Source organism: Akebia trifoliata, chromosome 14 (genome assembly GCF_017979445.1).
Source record: "Akebia trifoliata isolate Shusen 1 chromosome 14, ASM1797944v1, whole genome shotgun sequence".
Classification (NCBI taxonomy): domain Eukaryota; kingdom Viridiplantae; phylum Streptophyta; class Magnoliopsida; order Ranunculales; family Lardizabalaceae; genus Akebia; species Akebia trifoliata.
Window position 1 is genome coordinate 23,851,027 of NC_141388.1, and position 7,867 is coordinate 23,858,893.

Here is a 7,867-nt window from a genome sequence, read left to right on the forward strand (position 1 = left end):
TCAAAGCCTCTTAGGTTGGAAGATTTAACTTTGAAAACTAAGAATATGATATTAAAGCAATGATTCCTTCACTCATATGGTATGAATCTCTACCACCCAATATTTAAGTTAATGATAAACCATCTTGAAACTTATTTACATATGGACTATCTAGATTAAGCATAAAGGGTGCAAGGTGCTCATTTAAAGATTTGATCCATAGGACATGGATAATGTAACACTCCAAAATCTGGGTTTACGACCCAACCCATAACTTGCAAGTTAGGATGTAGATCCGAATAATGGGTAGAGCTGGCTGTACCTGGACATTGCTTCCCAAATTTTTCTTCAAACATGAGACATGGAATATGGGATGAATCTTTGCTCCTTCGGGAAGCTTCAATTGATAGGCGACCAGTCCTATTTTTCGAATAATTTGGAAGGGCCCAAAGTACCTTGGCGATAATTTAAGAACCTTTCGGAGAGCCAGGGACTGTTGGCGATAGGGTTGATGTCGTAAGAAAACCCAATCACCTACTTCAAAGGAGCGCTCTGTTCGATGCCTATCCGCCAATTGTTTCATCCTCTGTTGAGCATCTTGAAGATTCTTCTTGAGGATTTGTATAAGATGATCCCTGTTTTTCAGAACTTGCTCCACAGCTTGCACCTTAGTGGTACCCTTGATATAAGATTGTAAACGGGGTGGTGGCACCCCATATACTGCCTCAAAGGGTGTCAGACCTATGGCTGAATGTGTATTGGTGTTATACCAATACTCAGCTAAGGAAACCCATCGATACCATTCCTTGGGTCGTGTACTACAGAAGCTTCTTAAGTAGTTCTCAAGACACTTGTTAACAATCTCAGTCTGGCCATCGGTTTGAGGATGGTAAGCTGAACTCATTTTCAGCTCGGTACCTTGCAACTTGAAGAATTCCTGCCAAAATGCACTCGTAAAAGCCGGATCCCGATCGCTAACAATTGATGCAGGTATGCCGTGTAACTTAAATATGTGGTCGAGGAAGAGTTTAGCCACCATTGCCGTAGTATAGGGATGCGAGAGAGGAATAAAATGAGCATATTTCGATAGTCGGTCAACTACCACCATGATGACGTTCATGTTATGAGATGAAGGTAAGCCCTCAATGAAGTCCATTGAGATATCCGTCCAGATACGAGAAGGGATAGGTAAGGGCTGAAGTAAACCAGCCGGTGCCACATTTTCAGCCTTGTGACATTGGCAAATGTCGTATTCTCGTACATGCTTTCTCACATCACCCTTCAAGCCAAGCCAATAAAAATCAGCTTTCACCCTTTGTAAGGTCTTGTGAAATCCCGAATGTCCCCCAATGGGACTGTTATGTAGCTTGTGCAGGATTTTTTCTTTAAAAGGTGAATGAGGACTTAGATAAAGTCTACCTTTGTAAAATAGAAGTCCGTTATGTTCCGTAAAACGAGTGGGATCCAACGATCCTCGCTTTAGTTGTTGCAACTTGTCTTGAATATCAGAATCTCCCTTATATTCAGATTGTAGTTCATCCAACCACGTGGCAATAGGGCTGGAAACAGCCTTAATCTCGCCATCTTCATTCCTACGGGATAGAGCATCAGCAACCTTGTTGAGATGACCACTTCGGTACTCCACCACGAAGTCATACCCAATGAGCTTAGATACCCATTGTTGCTGTGAAGGTGTCCCTACTCGCTGTTCCAAAAGGTACTTGAGGCTTTGATGATCTGTTTTGACCATAAACCTTCTTCCGAACAAGTAAGGTCTCCATTTTCTGACTGCCATCACCAAAGCCAGCAGTTCCCTTTCGTAGGTTGATAAAAATGAGGATTTCCCCTTCAATGCTTGGCTGTAGAATGCGATAGGCCTTCCTTCTTGCATGAGCACAACACCAACACCCCGAACCTGATGCGTCACACTCGATGATGAAGGTCTTACTGAAATTTGGAAGTGCCAAAACAGGTGGGCCTGTCACAGCTTCTTTGAGCTTTGCAAAAGTCTCTTGAGATTCCGGAGTCCAATGAAAAGAGTTTTTTATTAGCATGTCAGTGAGAGGTTTGGCAATTTTTCCATAATCTCTCACAAACTTTCTGTAATATCCTGTTAGACCCAAAAATCCCCTTAAAGACTTTAGAGACGAGGGTAACGGCCACTCCACCATAGTAGATATTTTACTAGGGTCCGCCGCTACTCCAAACTTCGAAATTATGTGACCCAAGTAGTCGATTTCTTCACAGCCAAACCTGCACTTAGATTCTTTGGCAAACAGGTGGTGAGAACGTAACAACCCCAACACTACGCTGAGGTGCGTTAAATGCTCATCCCATGAGTGACTATAAATTAGAATATCATCAAAAAATACTAAGACAAACCTCCGTAAGTATGGTCCAAATATGTCATTCATGAGACTTTGAAAGGTGGACGGTGCGTTTGTGAGGCCGAAGGGCATTACAAGGAACTCATAGTGTCCCTCATGAGTTCTGAATGCTGTTTTTGGTATGTCATCTGGATGTACCCTGATTTGATGATAGCCTGAACGCAGATCCAATTTAGAGAACACCTCCGCTCCATGTAATTCATCTAGCAACTCGTCAATGACAGGAATAGGAAACTTGTCTTTGATTATTGATTGATTTAGTGCACGGTAATCCACGCATAAACGCCACGTACCATCGTTCTTCCTTACTAACAACACGGGCGAGGAAAATGGACTGTGGCTGGGGCGTATTATGCCTGAATGTAACATCTCGCGAACCATTTTTTCAATTTCCCCCTTTTGATAATGGGGATATCGATAGGGTCTGACGCTTATGGGCTTAGTTCCTTCTTCAAGCAAAATTCTATGGTCCTGCGGGCGCTGAGGTGGTAACCCAGTTGGCTCACTGAAAACATCCTTGAATTTATCAAGAATGGCTTGGATACGTGTGTCGGGACGAGCATTTGGGCTACTCTTCGTCATGCAACAAATTTGAAGAAGCAAGCTATACTTCTCCTCCTTGTTAATTTTCTGCAAGTTACCTTCATCTAAGAACTCCATATTTTTAGCAGATTCACCCTTTAACTTACATTTCTTCCCACCATAGTTAAATTCCATGGTTAGAAGTGAGAAATCCCAAGTTATTGGGCCAAGTGTTTGAAGCCATTGTGCTCCCAATACCGCTTCACAACCACCCAAGCTTAACAAATAGAACTCAACCTCTATTGAGACACCTTGCAAAGTTAATCCCACCCCCATACATCTGCCCTCACAAGGAATTTTATCGCCATTAGCAACCGCCACCTCAAATTTGTCACCCTTTTTTATGTTTAGTCCCGCTTTGTGGGCTGCCATTGTATCTAAAAAATTGTGAGTGCTACCTGAATCGATTAGAACTACTACCTCTCTTTTTCCAACTCTTCCCCTAACTTTCATCGTTTGTGGAGCATATGAACCGGCAATGGCATGCAAGGAAATCCCGGGCTGGCTGTTGGAATCCTCACCTTCTTCGTTGTCTCCCATTTCCGCACCTTCCTCCATTCTATCTTCATTTACTTCGTCCGGCCAACTTCCTTCGAGAAGGAAAAGTTTTTGAACCTTGCATTTATGGCCAGGAGCGAATTTTTCATCGCAATTGTAGCATAATCCACGATCTCTGCGCTCCTTCATCTCTACCGGTGTGAGTCGTTTGAGAGGAATTGTGGAAGATTTGTTAGTAGCTCCCGAAGAAGCAACTGTGTTAATGCTGTTTGGGGTTTTGATTTGTCGTCGCCGAGCTAACACTTTTTCCTCTTGCATTCTAGCGAGCCCAACAGCCTCAGAGAGGGATGTGGGCCTAAGCATTTGAACACTTAGTCTTACATCCTCTCGTAACCCTCCAATGAAGCAACTAACCATGAAGGATTCTTTCAAACCCTCCGTCTTGTTAGCCAATTCTTCAAATTGTGTTTGATATTGCTCTACCGAAGACGTTTGTCGCAGTTTGGACAGCATAGCCGTTGGATCTTCATATGGTGAAGGTCCAAACCTAATTTGCAAAGCAGAGGCAAAGGATTCCCAAGTCGAAATCGCCCCTGACCGCTCCATCCAACGAAACCATTGGAGTGCCTTACCTTCCATGTGAAAGGAGGCTATAAGCAGTCTTTGAGTGGAAGGAGTTTGCTGATGGACAAAGAATTGCTCTGCCCTATAAAGCCAACCATCCGAATCCACCCCAGTAAACCTTGGAAATTCCAAGCGTACTGTCCGAGTCTGAATTCCCTTGTCAACCTCAAATTGATGAGGTTCATCTTGTCTGTTAACGGTTCTGCTCGAGCTCTCCCCTATCTCTTTGCTTTGTTCTTTCGAGAAATGCTCAAATTTTGTGTCCATACTCGAAACCTTCATCATTAGTTCATTAAGCATCTTCCCGTGGATCTCTGTGGTTTCCTTCAAGAGACCCATCATCTCATCAAGTTTGGCATTTCGCGTTCCCTCTGCCATTCCAGAATCAACCGCTCTGATACCAATGTTATGTGTCTTGCTAATTTCAGCAAATTTGGAAGTAAAGATGGTTACTTCGAGGGTAACCTGCCTCCTTAGAGACACTTTGAATTGATGCATTCTCTAAATAATTATATTCTTAATTCAATGTATTTTTCATAACAAACAATATAATAGTTACACGTTAAAGAAAAAAATACGAGAGAAAAATTAAAAAAAAAGTTAATAGATGTGTGTTGTGCCATTGTGGACAAACACATTTAAAAATAATAATTATTGTGGATTACACACTCAATATTTTCATAAACGATCAGTGGAGCTGAAAAGATAACACATATATATTAGAGAAAAATGGGCCGAAATGGAGTCAATTTGTAAAGACTGCAAAAATCTAGATTTGCATAGTTTATTTCAAAAAAAAACATATAAAAAATTCAATACTCATTCGATTTCGATTTAAATGATTTTATCCTATTTAAAAAAATAATTTATTTTTGACCTCTATGGTGGAATATTGTACAACAAATAATTTATTAGGTAAAATAAAAATAAGTTCTAATCTACTCAAAGTTCGGAACAAATCCTAACTTTAACTCATTATTCAAAGAATTTAAAAAAATAACTCAAACATTTTCCTAGAATAATCCATCACATAGGGTTCAAAAAAATAAACTAAAAAGTATAAATATATGAATCACCATATGGTTTATTAATGTTTCCACAATTTATTCGATATAACTAAATATTGAAATAAGACTAAAATTGTCTGAAATTGAACTGAGGCACCTCATTGGGTTGAGCATCTGAAAAATTTAATCTCAATAGATACTACTATACTCACCCATGATTTAATCGATATAATAATCATATCGAGTAAATGAAGAATATTTTAAATCTTCTATTATGTAGTTGATAGAAACTAAAATAAATAAATAAATAAAATAAGCTATGCATTAATAATTCATGTAAAGATCTCACCTATATAACTTAGGGACTTCCATACGAGGTTTCGAGCATTTCACCTTAGGGTACTTTGGCTTTTTCTTACTCAACTAGGATTTTTAGCCTTCCATTATGCCATGCAAAAATATCATTTTTCAAATATCATTATCATGATATCATTAACAAATTTTTCTTCCATAAATGATATATAAAAAGAAATACACCCATTTTTCTTATTTCAAGAAAAGATGCAAAGAAACTTTAAAAAATAAGATAACACTATTTTAACGAAAAGGTAAAAAAAAGTATAGGTGTGCACCTACCTAATATTTTAGTCTATAAATAAAGTATGTTTTATGCCTTGATTAAATGAAGAATTTTTGTGTTTCATATAAAAAAATGACTTTTGTATATAGAAGTTTCAAGAGCTTCTTCGATGGTATATTTCCACTCAAATAATTATGTTTTCCTAAGTATTCTGAAGTGGGGTGAGGTGAGCATGAATTTGGGGAGACCTCTAGGATTTTTAAAATCTCAAAAGTTTGTTTTGTTGATTCCTCAATAGTAGTCTAGGTTCCCAACAAATTAGTGTGGCCTTGATCTTATAGTTTACACTCATTTAAGTTAAAATACTCCCTAGCTCATCATGACCATTCATTATTGATTTTTAAGTCACATGGAAACATCTTATTATACAACATATAATGATAAAATATAATATTATTGCAAAATAAATCATATAGAAAATAAAGAAGTGTCGACACCCCATTTTTGCATTCGCCTGATTAATAAACTCATCAATCCGATCGCAACGATTCCCAATGACGGATGTTTATTCCATTGCTTTATTTTGTTACCAGATGTGTTTCAGAAATTCGGATGAGGTATCTCAAACTGACAAAATTGTAGAAACCATGCTATGCTAGGAAAACACGACCCCAGAAACATAGAAATCATCATCTTGTAGACAAAAAGAAGCTTTACGATAAAAATCACTAAAAAATGATCAAATTACCAAAATACCCCTAACCTTAAAACATCCCTAGAGCCTACGTTATGCTTAGGAAAACCCATTCAAATACATAAAATAATAAATCGAAACTAAATAAATCATTTCGTCAATTTTCACAGAATTCGACAAAATTATGAAAATGCCCCTCATAAAGTTCACGACCATTCCACACAAAAAATTTCATAAATGACACAAACCAATATTTTCATTGAATTCCTTACAAAAAATCGATTCTAAAACATCCTAGAACATTGAATAATGACTTAAAACGCAAAAAGTCCTCTCTGAGGGCAAAACAGTAATTTTATAATTTTAATAATTAAAAATTTTGAAATTAATAAATAAAACATTAAATAATGTAAAGTGAAACATTAATAAAATTAATTTAAAATTTTAAACCAAAAAATCGATCAATCAGGCTTTCAGGCAAAATTGTTGATGGTTGCGAGGATATTTATTCAAGGACCCCTCCATCTGGGGGCCCAAAGAATTAAAGATATAATAAAAGGGGGCTCTCCAAAAATTAAAGTCAATCAAGTAAGACTAAAGTCAACCTTAAAGTCAATCAAATTAGACCAAAAGTCAACCAAGAAAGAGTAAAGTCAAAGTATTAAAGTCAATCTCATACGACTAAAGTCAAAATCCTAATCTAAACTAATCAAGTCAATCTCATAAGACTAAAGTCAAAACCCTAATCTAAACTAATCAAGTCAATCTCATAAGACTAAAGTCAAAATCCTAAATTAAAATCCTAAAGACTAAGTCAATCTCATAAGACTAAAGTCAAAATCCTAAAAGAAACCCTAATCAAACCTTAATTCTTCTAAAAAACTTTATAAATAGGATCCTCCACATCCTATTTTCGTATCAAATCAAAAACCCTAAGAGAAGTAGGTTAAAAAGCTTCCCTAGTCTCTTATAAACCCTAATTTTGAAGCCCCAACTCCTTACCTAACACTCATACTTCGATTTTAGCTTGAAAAACACTTAAAAACTCTTCAAAAATACCTCAAAATTCATAACAAATTCGAAGAATCCAGATCTAAAAAAAAGATACCTTGCCTCGGAGCTCAGAGATCAGATTCGGAGACAGAACAAAGCGAAAAATACTATACGAGGAGCTATTCTATCAGATTTGAGGGGATAAAATCGTTACGTTCGAAAAATGTGAGTATTTTTATTTTTTTATTATTATTTAGATCTTGTTAGCAATATAGTTTTATTTGGGAATTAGTAGAGACCGGTGTTTGTCGGGCGGGGTTGGTGCCTAACACCTTCCAACCCTGTAACGTGATTCCCGAACCTGTATTTTTCTTTCGTAGATTAGTTTATTTGCCTTTTAGAGTCAAAATTCGATTCCTAGACCGTAATAACTAGGTGGCGACTCCCAAACCTCAAAGGTCAAAAGTGGATCCGTCCACCCCGCGGATCGAGGGCGCTTTCAAGAAGACTAAAAAATATGCGA